Below are 14,368 nucleotides of genomic sequence, written 5' to 3' on the forward strand. Positions count from 1 at the left end.
ATTTTTGTTTCATCAGACCAGAGGACATTTCTCCAAAAAGTACAATCTTTGTCCCCATGTGCAGTTGTAAATCTGGCTTTTTATGGCGGTTTTGGAGCAGCGGCTTCTTCCTTGCTGATCAGCCTTTCATGTTATGTCGATATAGGACTTGTTTTTACTGTGAATATAGATACTTTTGTACCAGTTTCCTCCAGCATCTCACAAGGTCCTTTGCTGTTGTTCTGGGATTGATTTGCACTTTTCGCACCAAAGTATGTTCATCTCTAGAAAATAGAACGTGTCTCCTTCCTGAACTGTATGACGGCTGCGTGGTTCTATGGTGTTTATACTTGCGTACTATTGTTTATACAGATGAACGTGGTACCTTCAGGTGTTTGGACATTTCTCCCAAGGCTTGTGAAGGTCTACAATTTGCTTTTCTGAGGTCTTGACTGATTTCTTTAGATTTTTCTATGATGCCAAGCAAAGAGGTACTGAGTTTGAAGGTAGGCCATGAAATACATCCACAGGTACACCTCCAATAGGCTAATTGACATAATTTGAGTCAATCAGAAGCTTCTAAAGCCATGATATAATTTTCTGGAATTTTCCAAGCTGTTTAAAGGCACAGTCAACTTAGTGTATGTAAACTTCTGACCCACTGGAATTGTGATACAGTGAAATAATCTGTCTGTAAACAATTGTTGGAAAAATGATTTGTGTCATGCACAAAGTAGATGTCCTAACCGACTTGCCAAAACTATAGTTGTCTACACTGTATTTCTGATCAATTTGATATTATTTTAATGTACAGAAAATGTGCATTTATTCAAAAACAAGGACATTTCTAAGTGACCCCAAACTTTTGAGCAGTAGTGTATCTATCTATCTCTCTATTGTTCGCTCGCTCCAAGAGATCTCTATCTATATATACTTTTCTAAATTACTTAAACCAACTTCTTCGAAATTATAATAGCCCTTCATTCATACAGTTTCTTGGCTGTCCAGTTCGCTAATAACCACTGAAAATAATGTAGTCATAATAATGGAGCACAGAAAAATTCCAAAACTATTTATAGAGGACAATTATTTGCACATTTTGACGGTGAGGAAATAGGTTGACCGATACATAATTATTATGCAGGGTTGGCACATATCACCTTCTAATATTATTGATCTGCTGCATCTTGTTTTTAGGAAATAGTCCACTTGTTAATATAATTGTGTCGGTGTTCTAAAGGAACTTTATGTACCAGATAGGAACCCTGCTTCACAATATATTAATTGATGCATGACGGCGGCAGAGGGATTTGATTGATGTGACAAGCAGGACCTCCGAGGTGTGAAGATCTTCATTTGCTCGAAAAGCCGTTTTTTTATTAAAATGACCAAACAGAGCAGATGTTCTATTTCTTGCCTAGACCATTACATATGGTGAATGTCTAACTGTAAGTCATTCTTGAATTTGCTCATTTTAAATCATTCCTATTCTTGTTTTTGTTTAGATTGTGGATGTCTTCACTCGGGGTGACGATCCTAACCAGCTAGTGCCAATCATCTATCCGCGTCAGCTGGCTGAATCTCTGCAGTCAAATTTGTCAAAAGTTAAGGTAAGAATGCCGTGAATTTTATTTGCAGTGAGATGTATGTTGATTGGGGGTTGTAGCTCTGGCTAGGAACTTTCTTCTTACTGTTTGATCTTTAATAATTCTGGATACGAGTGGTTTGATAGGATAGGGGCAAGGTCTGCTGGCTGGAGGCACCCAGTGACAGATTGATAAATGGAAGCAGTGTGAAAGGTTATTAAGACACTGTAATGACCTATATTATTCATTAGATTTTATAAAATATTTTAATCAATCTACAGAGCTGAGTAATTTTCATGAGCAAATATAGGGGGTAACTCCTGTTCATAACTTTGAAATATCCTTGCTTTTTGTTTTTGTTTTTGTAGAAGTAGATCAGATGTATATTATCATGTTATGTGTTTATTAGCATGACTATAGCAGATTGAGGTATAGGCCGTGATGGAAAGTGGCTTATTAAATTGCATGATGGCCAGTCATGCAGGTATTGAAAAAACAACTGCATGGATTTCCCCATCCTGTCTGGTCTGACAGTCCCTGGTGACCATTACCATGGACAGTAGAGGACAGGGCCAAGGTGTGCTGGTGACAGGCCATCTCACGGGACGGGTCTGAACAGATGGTTGGCCAGATGCAATCTAGCTGTGACCTTGGACCAATCTGAGGGTAGAACCTGTGCAAATGTCTAAAAAAATATGTCCATAATATTAGTCTAAGACCCATTTTACAGTACTTTGTTATTGTTTGGTGTCTGTTAGTGAGTGATTTACATTTATTTTACATTTTGAGGACATACAGGCATAATTATAGCAATTTCTGCACCCTCTATCACTTAAACAGCAGCTTCTCTCTTCTCAATAATTCCCATCTCACCTGCCACTTGACCATCCAGGGCGCTCAGAGGAGATGCCCCAACCCTGGCCCAATTCAAACAGCGAGAAACAGAGTGAGAGGAGCCTGGGGAATGACTGCCACCATCAGCCCGACACTTGCCAGCCCTGCTGAGTGATTTAAGAGCGGTGAAGGGAGGGGCAGGACAAGCGCTGGATGTGGGATTGGGGACCGGGGGTGAGGTTAGAGGTGTCAGGCATATAATTGGGGTGAGGAGATCTCGGGGTAGATGGAGAGAAGCTTTATTAAGTCAGTTGAACTCCGATGTGGCCCGTCCACCTCGCTTTCCCACACACCCACACATACAGGCCAATCTTCCATTTCCACAAGAGACTCTGTTCAACAAAGACATAGAGGGCAAACTCCTCAGGCTCCTTTCAATCAGAGATAAGACAAAGACCTCATTAATCTACAAACGCTAGTGGGAAAGCTATCTATGGTCATGTGTCCCAAATGGTTGTCTTCTCCACTGACACAGTTCCAGTTGAAAACATATGCTTCTGTCAGATCTATTTAACAACCTATTAGTTAATATGCAAGTGTGTTCAGTAGTTTCAGGGCTTTTTTATTTGTTTCAAAGCCAGTTTGACATGACACTTTTTCAGTGATGTTGTCAGTTGGATGAATGTGTTTTTATTTTCTTCACACAGTAAATGCTAAATTGTTAATGCTCGGTCATTGAAGTCCCCCCTTCGCTCAGGCTCTTATTCTGCCGTGCACTGTAGAGGCTTGTTTTCAAAGCCACTGTGAAGGAGAGGGACATTGACAGCCTGGACACAGCTCTCTTTTCCTGAGAAAATAGATTTCGACTCTGAGCAGCAAAACAAGAGAAAGTTGATGCAGAGAGGTCACGGGCAGAATTAGCTGTCTCTCTTAGTTTCTCCCACTACAAATTGGTTTCCGAGGAACTCAAGAAAGAGGCTGGCTCCTTGTTCTCTGCTTCCTTAGTAGCTTGTTAATCCCCAGCTCTGTCCGGAGGGGAAATGCTTGCGCGCACACTACCCCCCAAAAACGACCCCCTGTCCTCCTACCCAATCCTACAGGGACTTGCTAATCCTGTGCCTGGTCATGGTGGGGAGATTGCTGGCTTTTCAAAGCCCGTCTCTGGCCACACTTCAAAGTCACAGCGATACAAGGCTTGAGAAAGTGGACTCGGTGAATGAGGTCTGCTGCGAGCAAACCTGCTCCGAGGGTCACCTCAAACGTTACCTATGCACTTTCCCCAAGGCAACACAGAGAAGTTCATTCTCGAGGTGATGGCTTTGTTAATTGGGGTACTGGGTGGGGGATAGCTGGCTTGTCAGATGTGTATGTGGAAGCCCTCTCTGGCCATAACATGTGGAACCTGACAGAAGATGGCAGGCCAGTGACGCTATTTTTCGCAATTTGAAGAGCTGCTGCCATATTGAAAGTGAAATGCAGGGGGAGGGGGACATTATTAATGGAAAACCCCGCTCTCCTTTGAAGTATTTTTCAATCTTGAACTGACAGACTCCTAATTCTGAATATTGGAATTTTGATTGATCCTCATCATTTATAGTTATGATGATACCTTTGCCTTGTGCCAATCTTGTCAGATTATGTTCATTGAACTGTCCGTAACAAGCCTATCTATGTATAGGATGTATCTTGAGTCAGGATTTAGGCTCTGGATGTATTAATTGTGAGACATATCACTGTTTATAATTCTACAGAATACTGCTGCTCCTTTGCCAAGAATCACTCCGATTACTACCATGTACATTCTTTTTGGGTCTTCTTACCCAGTTAGATTCTCAGATAACAATTTGCTTGATTGGAGCAGCAAGGATTCATGCCAGTTTTGTAGGACTTTCAGGGTCATTGCACTTACTATTTTTTTGTGATCAACAATAGTTTAGCTTACTGTCTTAACAAGCCTGTGATAATTTTTTTGCATGAATTTTTCAGAATTTTCTATTCATCATCTGTTGCCCTTTCTTAGAAATAATTTAACAATACCATACTGGTTATTTCAATTAGCATGACTAATCTTGTGGGCTTCAAATTCAAAGCATTTAAGTACAAATGTTTGTGCCCTTGTGCTTGTTAGTCCGACTAAGTGGAAATCCAGTTTTCTAAAATATTTGCCCTCCTCTTGTCTTCCTCTTGAGTTATTTGTCTCGTTACTTGAATGTAATCAGAAGTCTTTGTTGCTTGGACAGTTGAGAGGGCTTTGCTCAATTTAAACCTTTTGATTAGAATAAGGAATGATTACAGTGAAGGGACTCCTTACTCCTGATGTTAACTTGGCTGCTCGCTTGTTTAACGAATGCAGCGTGCCCGTGCAACCTGGTAATTAGCTTAAGTGGACTCCCCGGGTTCCGGATGAAGCTTTTTGCCTTCCCGACCAGGAAAGTGCTGGGATGTGTGGCGAGAGGGATTCAGCCCTAATGCTCTGAGACCGCTTTGCCCTGGGCTAACCCTGTGTTAGAGGTCAGCAAGGTTCAGTAGAATAATGAGGAGGTTCTGTTAACTACGGATTCATAAGTACCGTAGATGTGATTTTGCAATTCATTCAGCTTATTCAATTAGCAAACCCTAGCCTATTATTTAGTGCAGATCTTTCTCTACAGATTGATTTACATACCTTTTACCTCTCTTTTTTTTGTGATAAAAATACTTGATTCCTAGGTCAGTTTTGAAATTTCAGAAACATGACTTGAAACATCTCAATCAAATCTAAATGTATTTGTCATATGTGCTGAATACAACCTTGCCCTTGACATGTTTACTTAAGAGCCCTTAACTAACAATGCAGAGGTAGTTTTTTAAGTAAGAAAATATTTGCAAAAAAAAATATATAACAATAACGAGGCTATATACAGGGGGGTCGGGTACCGAGTCAATGTGCGGGGGTACAGGTTAGTCAAGATAATTGAGGTAATATGTACATGTAGGTAGGGGTAAAGTGACTTTCCATTGATGATAATATACAGTGGGGCAAAAAAGTATTTAGTCAGCCACCAATTGTTCAAGTTCTCCCACTTAAAAAGATGAGGCCTGTAATTTTCATCATAGGTACATAGGTAGAAAACAAAAATCCAGAAAATCACAACACAATGAATTTATTTGCAAATGATGGTGGAAAATAAGTATTTCGTCAATAACAAAAGTTTATCTCAATACTTTGTTATATACCCTTTGTTGGCAATGACAACGTTTTCTGTATGTCTTCACAAGGTTTTCACACACTGTTGCTGGTATTTTGGCCCATTCCTCCATGCAGATCTCCTCTAGAGCAGTGATGTTTTGGGGCTGTTGCTGGGCAACACGGACTTTCAACTCCCTCCAAAGATTTTCTTTGGGGTTGAGATCTGGAGACAGGCTAGGCCACTCCAGGACCTTGAAATGCTTCTTACGAAGCCACTCCTTCGTTGCCCGGGCAGTGTGTTTGGGATCATTGTCATGCTGAAAGAGCCAGCCACGTTTAATCTTCAATGCCCTTGCTGATGGAAGGAGGTTTTCACTCAAAATCTCACGATACATGGCCCCATTCATTCTTTCCTTTACACGGATCAGTCGTCCTGGTCCTTTTGCAGAAAAACAGCCCCAAAGCATGATGTTTCCACCCCCATGCTTCACAGTAGGTATGGTGTTCTTTGGATGCAACTCAGCATTCTTTGTCCTCCAAACACGACGAGTTGAGTTTTTACCAAAAAGTTCTATTTTGGTTTCATCTGACCATATGACATTCTCCCAATCTTCTTCTGGATCATCCAAATGCTCTCTAGCAAACTTCAGATGGGCCTGGACATGTACTGGCTTAAGCAGGGAGACACGTCTGGCACTGCAGGATTTGAGTCCCTGGCGGCGTAGTGTGTTACTGATGGTAGGCTTTGTTACTTTGGTCTCAGCTCTCTGGGTCCCCCCGTGTGGTTCTGGGATTTTTGCTCACCGTTCTTGTGATCATTTTGACCCCACGGGGTGAGATCTTGCGTGGAGCCCCAGATCGAGGGAGATTATCAGTGGTCTTGTATGTCTTCCATTTCCTAATAATTGCTTCCACAGTTGATTTCTTCAAACCAAGCTGCTTACCTAATTGCAGATTCAGTCTTCCCAGCCTGGTGCAGGTCTACAATTTTGTTTCTGGTGTCCTTTGACAGCACTTTGGTCTTGGCCATAGTGGAGTTTGGAGTGTGACTGTTTGAGGTTGTGGACAGGTGTCTTTTATACTGATAACAAGTTCAAACAGGTGCCATTAATACAAGTAACGAGTGGAGGACAGAGGAGCCTCTTAACGAAGAAGTTACAGATCTGTGAGAGCCAGAAATCTTGCTTGTTTGTAGGTGACCAAATACTTATTTTCCACCATAATTTGCAAATAAATTCATAAAAAATCCTACAATGTGATTTTCTGGATTTTTTTTTCTCATTTTGTTGTAGTTGAAGTGTACCTATGGTGAAAATTACAGGCCTCTAATCTTTTTAAGTGGGAGAACTTACACAATTGGTGGCTGACCAAATACTTTTCTGCCCCACTGTACAGCGACTAAAGTTACTGTGCTGTATTGTGTTTCAGGGCTCTGCCCTTACCTTTTTAACAAGGAGCACGTGTCCACCTAAGTTGAAAAATGTAGGAGCACACAAATACATTTAGGAGCACAATGAAAAATATTTCAAGTAACAAAATGATTTCTTTGTAGTAATGGTGCAAGCAAGACGGTCATGAATCTGCACTGTGTATTCTCAGGGACACTCGGGCTGCGGTATAGTGAAGTAATCATTGCAACAAATATCATCTGGCTGATTTAAAAATATAAAAAAATTCTAGGTGTACTGGTGCTCCTAAATATAAATTCCAGGTCGCACAGCAAATTATTTAGGCACATATGCGAGTAAAATGGTCGCACTGTAGAGCCCTGTATTTCGGAGTGTATTCTGTCCAGCGTCCACAAAAACAGTGCCTACCCTTTGCAGGGTGCTGGAGAGACAGCTTGTATTGATCTGGTCCATGAGACGGATGGTTTATGTAAAAGACTGATACTGTAAGCAGCAATGGACTTGGAGATGTCTGCATCATGTGGAAGAACCAGTCTGATCAGCGATATTGACAGGGGAGCAGGGCTTGGAGATTTACAGTGGCAGGTTGTTTTCCACTGAGCCGGGTTGTTTTTCCTCCTCCTTCATCCCTTCTTTATCTGTCAAGGGACTTCTGGGTTATTACAATGTGAAGACTGTTGGTATTTTTAGTAGATCACAAAACCCCCAATCAGAATTTCTCTTGGAGAAATACGTGGTGGAGTTGGATGGTTTTGTCCAGTGAAGCATTTGTTAGCGTTGAGGGGGATGTTTACTGGTAATGGTGTCATGCTGTGACTGCTGCTGCAGGCTACAAGTTCTATCTCATTGACTCTCCTATTTAATATAATTGATGTTTATAAATTCCCTAGGTACAGCATTACAGGGATTGCTGTATTAATTACCAACGTATGTCTTCTAAATAGGTAATTGCAAGCCATTTGCTGGAATATAAATGCACTCTGCTTGTGTTTAATGGAGTTTATTTATATGGAAGTACTACGGGTCCATTTCATTAATAAATACAGGCAATAAAAGAGTTGCTTTCCCTTACTTGACCTCTCTCCACATTTCTTTGACTCCTCCCATTCAGTTCCATTAGGACTTGGCTGTACATTTCAATGGCATTTCCCACAACATTTCCCAATTCCGTGTTTTATAATGCTTTTCATTATCTTGTTACCTTTTCTACCGAACCACGAGCTTGCATATTAGCAGCCAGTTTGTAGTGCAATCCAGAACTTCCGATTCTTATCGCAAACCTGCCCTCCCCCACTTCCGTTTGTCTGTCCCATGATGAATGACCTCTCTATGGATGCCGACACCGGTGGATTGGACATGGTCACTAAACCTCTTGGTCCGGAGTCCCCTCCCCATACTCAATATTATCGACTTGCTCATTCATAGCCCTTGCTCCCTGTGTGGGTGGGTGAAATGAGTTCATCTTCATTCATCTTCCACCAGGGCCCTCGTCCCTTCCTGCATTCAATATCCAATTTCTTCCAGATCATGTACAGTGCCTATAGAAAGTCCACACCCCCTTGAAGTTTTTTCACTTTTTGCATTACAAAGTGGGATTCTTTTTTTTGTGTGTCATTGATCTACACAATACTCCATAATGTCTAATTAATAACAATTCAATCATGATAAAATTGTCATTGCATAAGTATTCATCCCTGAGCAAGGCAGTTAACCCACTGTTCCGCGGGTGCTGAAGACCTGGATGTCGATTTAAGGCAGCCCCCCGCACCTCTCTGATTCAGAGGGGTTGGGTTAAATGCGGAAGACACATTTCAGTGGAATGCATGCAGTTGGACAACTGACTAGGTATCCCCCTTTCCTTTCCCTCTTTGTTTAGGCAAGCCTAAAATGAGTTCAGAAGTCAAATTTGGCTTAACAAATCACATAAGTTAGGTGTTGAATAATAGGGATTGGCATGATTTTTGAATTACTACCCCCTTCCTCTGTCCTCCATACATACAACATCTAAGGTCCCACAGTCAGGTATTGAGTTTCAAGCACAGATTCAAGTACAAAGACCACAGAGCTTTTTGAAATGCTCAAAGAGAAGTGCAGTGATTGTTACAGTAACTAATAAATCAGACATGAAATATATAAACCACCCAGACACGTCAAAAATGTAGTTGTCCTTCCGAACTGAGCTGCAGGACAGGAAGGAAACTGTTTGGGGATGTCACCATGTGTCACGCCCTGGTCTTAGTATTTTGTGTTTTCTATATTTATTTGGTCAGGCCAGGGTGTGACATGGGTTTATTTTGTGTTGTGTTTATGTATGGGGGTTTTTCGTAGGTTTTGGGATTGTGGCTTAGTGGGGTGTTCTAGCAAAGTCTATGGTTGCCTGAGGCGGTTCTCAATCAGAGGCAGGTGATTCTCGTTGTCTCTGATTGGGAACCATATTTAGGCAGCCATATTCTTTGAGTGTTTTGTGGGTGATTGTTCCTGTCTCTGTGTTAGTATTCACCAGATAGGTTGTATAGATTTTCAGTTCCGTTTTGTTGTTTTTGTATTGTTCGTTTTTCATCGTTATTAAATATGTATCAAGAATACCACGCTGCATTTTGGTCCGACTCGCTTTCACCCGAAGAAAACCGTAACACCATGAGGACGTTGGTGATTTTAAAACTGCAACAGAGTTCAATGGCTGTGATTGGAGAACTGAGACTGAGGCTGGATCAACAACATTGAAGTAACTCGCAAAGTAATGTACTTTTTGGCCTAAATGCAAAGCCTTATGTTTAGGGCAAATCCAACACAACACAACACATCACTGAGCCTCCTTATTTTTGAGCATGGTGGTGGCTGCATCGTGGTCTGTGTATGCTTGACATCGACACAGACTGGGGTGTTTTTCAGGATGAAAAGAAACAGGATGGAGCTAAGCACAGGCAAAATCATAGAGGAAAACCTGGTTCAGTTGGCTTTCCACCAGACACTGGGAGAGGACTTCGCCTTTTCAGTAGGACAATAACCTAAACACAAATACAAATCTACACTGGAGTTGCTTACCTACCAAGAAGACGGTGAATGTTCCAGAGTTGCCAAGTTACAGTTTTGACTTAAATCTGCTTGAAAATCTATGGCAAGACATAAATTGATGTCTAGCCATGATCCCAAACACCTTGACAGAGCTTGAAGAATTTAGAAAATAGTCATGGGCAAATATTGCACAATACAGGTGTGCAAAGCTCTTTGAGACTTACTCAAGAAGACGCACAGCTGCAAAAGGTGTTTCTAACATGTATTGACTTGGGGTGAATACTTATTTAATCAAGGTATATTAGTGTTTTTCATTCATCTCAAAAAATTTAAAATAAAAATATATATCTCAGCAAAAAAAAGAAACGTCCTCTTTTCAGGACCCTGTCTTTCAAAGATAATTAGTAAAAAGTAAAAAATAACTTCACAGATCTTCATTGTAAAGGGTTTAAACACTGCTTCCCATGCTTGTTCAATGAACCATAAATAATTAATGAACATGCACCTGTGGAACGGTCGCTAAGACACTAACAGCTTACAATTAAGGTCACAGTTATGTAGGCAATTAAGGTCACAGTTATGAAAATGTAGGCCACTAAAGAGGCCTTTCTACTGACTCTGAAAAACACCAAAAGAAAGATGCCCAGGGTCCCTGCACATCTGCGTGAACATGCCTTAGGCATGCTGCAAGGAGGCATGAGGACTGCAGATGTGGCCTGGGCAATAAATTGCAATGTCCGTACTGTGAGACGCCTAAGACATCACTACAGGAAGACAGGACGGACAGCTGATCGTCCTCGCAGTGGCAGACCACGTGTAACAACACCTGCACAGGATCGATACATCCGAACATCACACCTACGGGACAGGTACAGGATGGCAACAACTGCCCGAGTTACACCAGGAACGCACAATCCCTCCATCAGTGCTCAGACTGTCCGCAATAGGCTGGGAGAGGCTGGACTGAGGGCTTGTAGGCCTGTTGTAAGGCAGGTCCTCACCAGACATCACTGGCAACAACGCCGCCTATGGACACTTTGCTGCACCAGACAGGACTGGCAAAAAGTGCTCTTCACTGACGAGTCACGGTTTTGTCTCACCAGGGGTGATGGTCGTATTCGCGTTTATTGTTGAAGGAATGAGCGTTACACCGAGGCCTGTACTCTGTAGTGGGATCGATTTTGGAGGTGGAGGGTCCGTCGTGGTCTGGGGCGGTGTGTCACAGCATCATCGGACTGAGCTTGTTGTCATTGCAGGCAATCTCAACTCTGTGCATTACAGGAAAGACCACCTCCTCCCTCATGTGGTACCCTTCCTGCAGGCTCATCCTGACATGACCCTCCAGCATGACAATGCCACCAGCCATGCTGCTCGGTCTGCGCGTGAATTCCTGCAAGATGGGAATGTCAGTGTTCTGCCATGGCCAACGAAGAGCCCGGATCTCAATCCTATTGAGCACGTCTGGGACAAGTTGGATTGGAGGGTGAGGGCTAGGGCCATTCCCTCCCAGAAATGTCAGGGAACTTGCAGGTGCCTTGGTGGAAGAGTGGGGTAACATCTCTCAGCAAGAACTGGCAAATCTGGTGCAGTCCATGAGGAGGAGATGCATTGCAGTACTTAATGCAGCTGGTGGCCACACCAGATACTGACTTACTTTTGATTTTGACCCCCCCCCCCTTTTGTTCAGGGGCACATTATTCCATTTGTTCGTCACATGTTTGTTGAACTTGTTCAGTTTGTCTCAGTTGTTGAACCTTATGTTCATACAAATATTTCCACACGTTAAGTTTGCTGAAGAAAAAAATAAATATATATATATATATATATATATATATATATATCTCTCCAATTTGACGTTTTGAGTAGATCATTGACAGAAAAATTACAATTACATACAATTACTATTTTAATCCCACTTTGTAACATAAAATGTGAAGAAATCCAAGGGGGGTGTAGACTCTAGGCACTGTACACTGTGTACCTACCGCTGCTACCATGCTCCACCAGCACCCTCCTTCCATATCTGCCAGGTCAAGCCTGAGAGAGGGGTTAAGCGCCCTCCTTACAAGCACCTGTATGACACAGAGAGAGGAGGATGAGTGCAGACTGATGAGACGAGGGCAGATGAAGAGGTGGAGGGGAAAAGGAGATTACTTAGGGCAGACCAGGGGGGTGAGGGAGGTGATAGATTCCATGTACATTGTGATGGGTATTAGGATGGAGCAACCTGCAACCCCTTACACACACACACACACACACACACACACACACACACACACACACACACACACACACACACACACACACACACACACACACACACACAACCTTGCTCTCTGTCAGCATATCTCTGTCAATCTGTTCATCCTGTTGGTGGTTATTTTCAATCACCTGCTCCCGTGACTATGCTAGCCCTCTCATCCACTCCATTATTTATTCCCATCTTCTCTTCCTTTCTTTTTCCCCTTCCTTATCTCCACTCTCTCCAGATTTTTCAATATGCCTGTGATTGGTTCACTGATGCGGTGTGCTCTCCAATCTCATCCCTATTCATAGTCTTCTGAACACATCTCTTTCCCCTGCCTCCCACCCTCTGCATCCCTCCAACACTTATGTCTTTGTTTAAGACATTTTGTTTGGCTTTATAGTCACTTTTACTTATTCGATTGACTTCCCTCCAGTAGCTCGTTGACATTGCATCACAAGCAAAAGGCTTTGTAAGCTCTTTAGCACCAGCCACAGTATACCGTTCCCTCTCCATAATTACTGCTGAAACAAGCAGCTCGGAAGTTATGCTGCCTACTGACAATCTCCCAGCCTTTATCACCCACCGCTAAGGCTTTCTTTCACTGTGTGGCTGCAATGATTACCTTGCAGATCAGAGTATGTAAGTGAGGTGCAGAATGTAAGCAAGGTTTTTCACACTTCCGAAGGAAATTACTTCCAAAATGGCACCATACCTAATGTCCTCCAAACAAAAGGGTTTCAATTGCAGCAAGCTCAAAACTGGAAAGCCACCATCTGGTTTTCCATGGAGATTCTCCACTCTCTGTGCTCTATGTGGAGAACTTCAATTCTGTTACTCTCAGATTGCCCTGTTAAGCACACTTTTTCAGAGGTTTTGTTCGGTCTTTGACTCCTGGCCTCCTCCAGCGCATGAGGCTATAGAACATGGGATCAAGCTGTCAAGAGTTGGCCATTGGGCAGAGCAGGTAGACTGGGGACACTTTCCCCAAGGTTCTGATTCCCTGTAACGATCAACCTTTTTTTCTGAGAAATGTCGCTTGTGCTTATTCCATAGAATGGGTATTGGCATTTTATTTACTGTATGTGAGAAACGTCACCTTTTTCCATTGCAGCCGTACCCAAAACTGCATCCCAAGGGATTAAGGGGAAAAAACAGGCAAAGTTGTTTAGCTTAGACCAGTGAAACAATTAGCCACAGCCATTCCTCAGTCTTTATGGATAGCGTTTGTGCTTCAGTGTGTCGTGAAATAGCTGTTCTCGATCTGTCAGTGAGTGTGTGTGTGGGTGCCTGCATCCAGCTGTTGAATGGGTGGAACTCATTGAACAACTAAAAAGAAAAGAGGGTGGAACTGCTGGTGGAGAATGCCCAATAATAGCAAGTGGAAACAGGTGTCACTACCTGCTTGCAGGCACCTGTCCTGGGGTGGAGGAGACCAACCAGTTCTCATAAAAACTAGCTAAATGATGGCACCAACACACAGATGTGTGTGACTCATTGAGAGGAGTTCCCTACACTCAATGTTTTGCCCTTCCCGGTGTCTCTTAGAGAGTGTGAAGAGGTTGAGAAATCGATAACACTGGTCTACTGCGGATGCAGGACTCTTCACACCATCTCAAAACACTTCCCACCAGTCCTGGCTACAATGCAGTGGTGAACGGTGTATAGATTGGATCGGAAGAACAGAACAGAGCTCAGCTAACAGTGCCATTTCAACCTGGCAAGGAAAGTTTGAGAGACCGTTTAAGTGGTTCTGCTACAGATCTCAGAATCTTTTCCCCTCCATTTCCAGTCAAATGTTTGAATGCGCCTTTCACGTGGGAGTTCGGTTGGGTTGCCCCAGTGTGAGTTTTTCTTTTTATGAGGGTGATGTCAGAATGCACAAACTGTTCCAAAATGTGATTGTTATGCTGCAGGACAGTTTACCTGCACTGCCATCAAACCAAGGCGTGCCTGATAATTATCTATGGGCTATGTTTCAACTTGTCGATTTCAAATTATTTTCTAGAAGCTTTTATTTTCTAACAGTTTGAATTGAGGTGTGTTCCGCCTCATTATCGTACAGGTGGGTCTAATGCTGATTGGTTAAAAGTGCATTCCAGCTGGTGTCTATTTCACAAGTTACCACCTG

The 14,368-nt window shown here is 42.6% G+C and overlaps 1 protein-coding gene across 5 annotated transcripts in view; it reads left to right on the forward strand.

Moving 5' to 3' along the window:
- The window catches only part of sema6cb (semaphorin 6Cb), a 153,477-nt gene that overhangs the window by 45,433 nt on the left and 93,676 nt on the right, over positions 1–14,368 (forward strand). For all 5 annotated transcript variants that reach the window (XM_020498057.2, XM_020498055.2, XM_020498060.2 and 2 more), the window contains exon 2: positions 1,485–1,589. The gene's annotated coding sequence lies outside the window, so the exon portion shown is untranslated. The remainder of the gene's footprint in view (positions 1–1,484; positions 1,590–14,368) is intronic.

This window comes from Oncorhynchus kisutch, linkage group LG13 (assembly GCF_002021735.2).
Source record: "Oncorhynchus kisutch isolate 150728-3 linkage group LG13, Okis_V2, whole genome shotgun sequence".
Classification (NCBI taxonomy): Eukaryota; Metazoa; Chordata; class Actinopteri; order Salmoniformes; family Salmonidae; genus Oncorhynchus; species Oncorhynchus kisutch.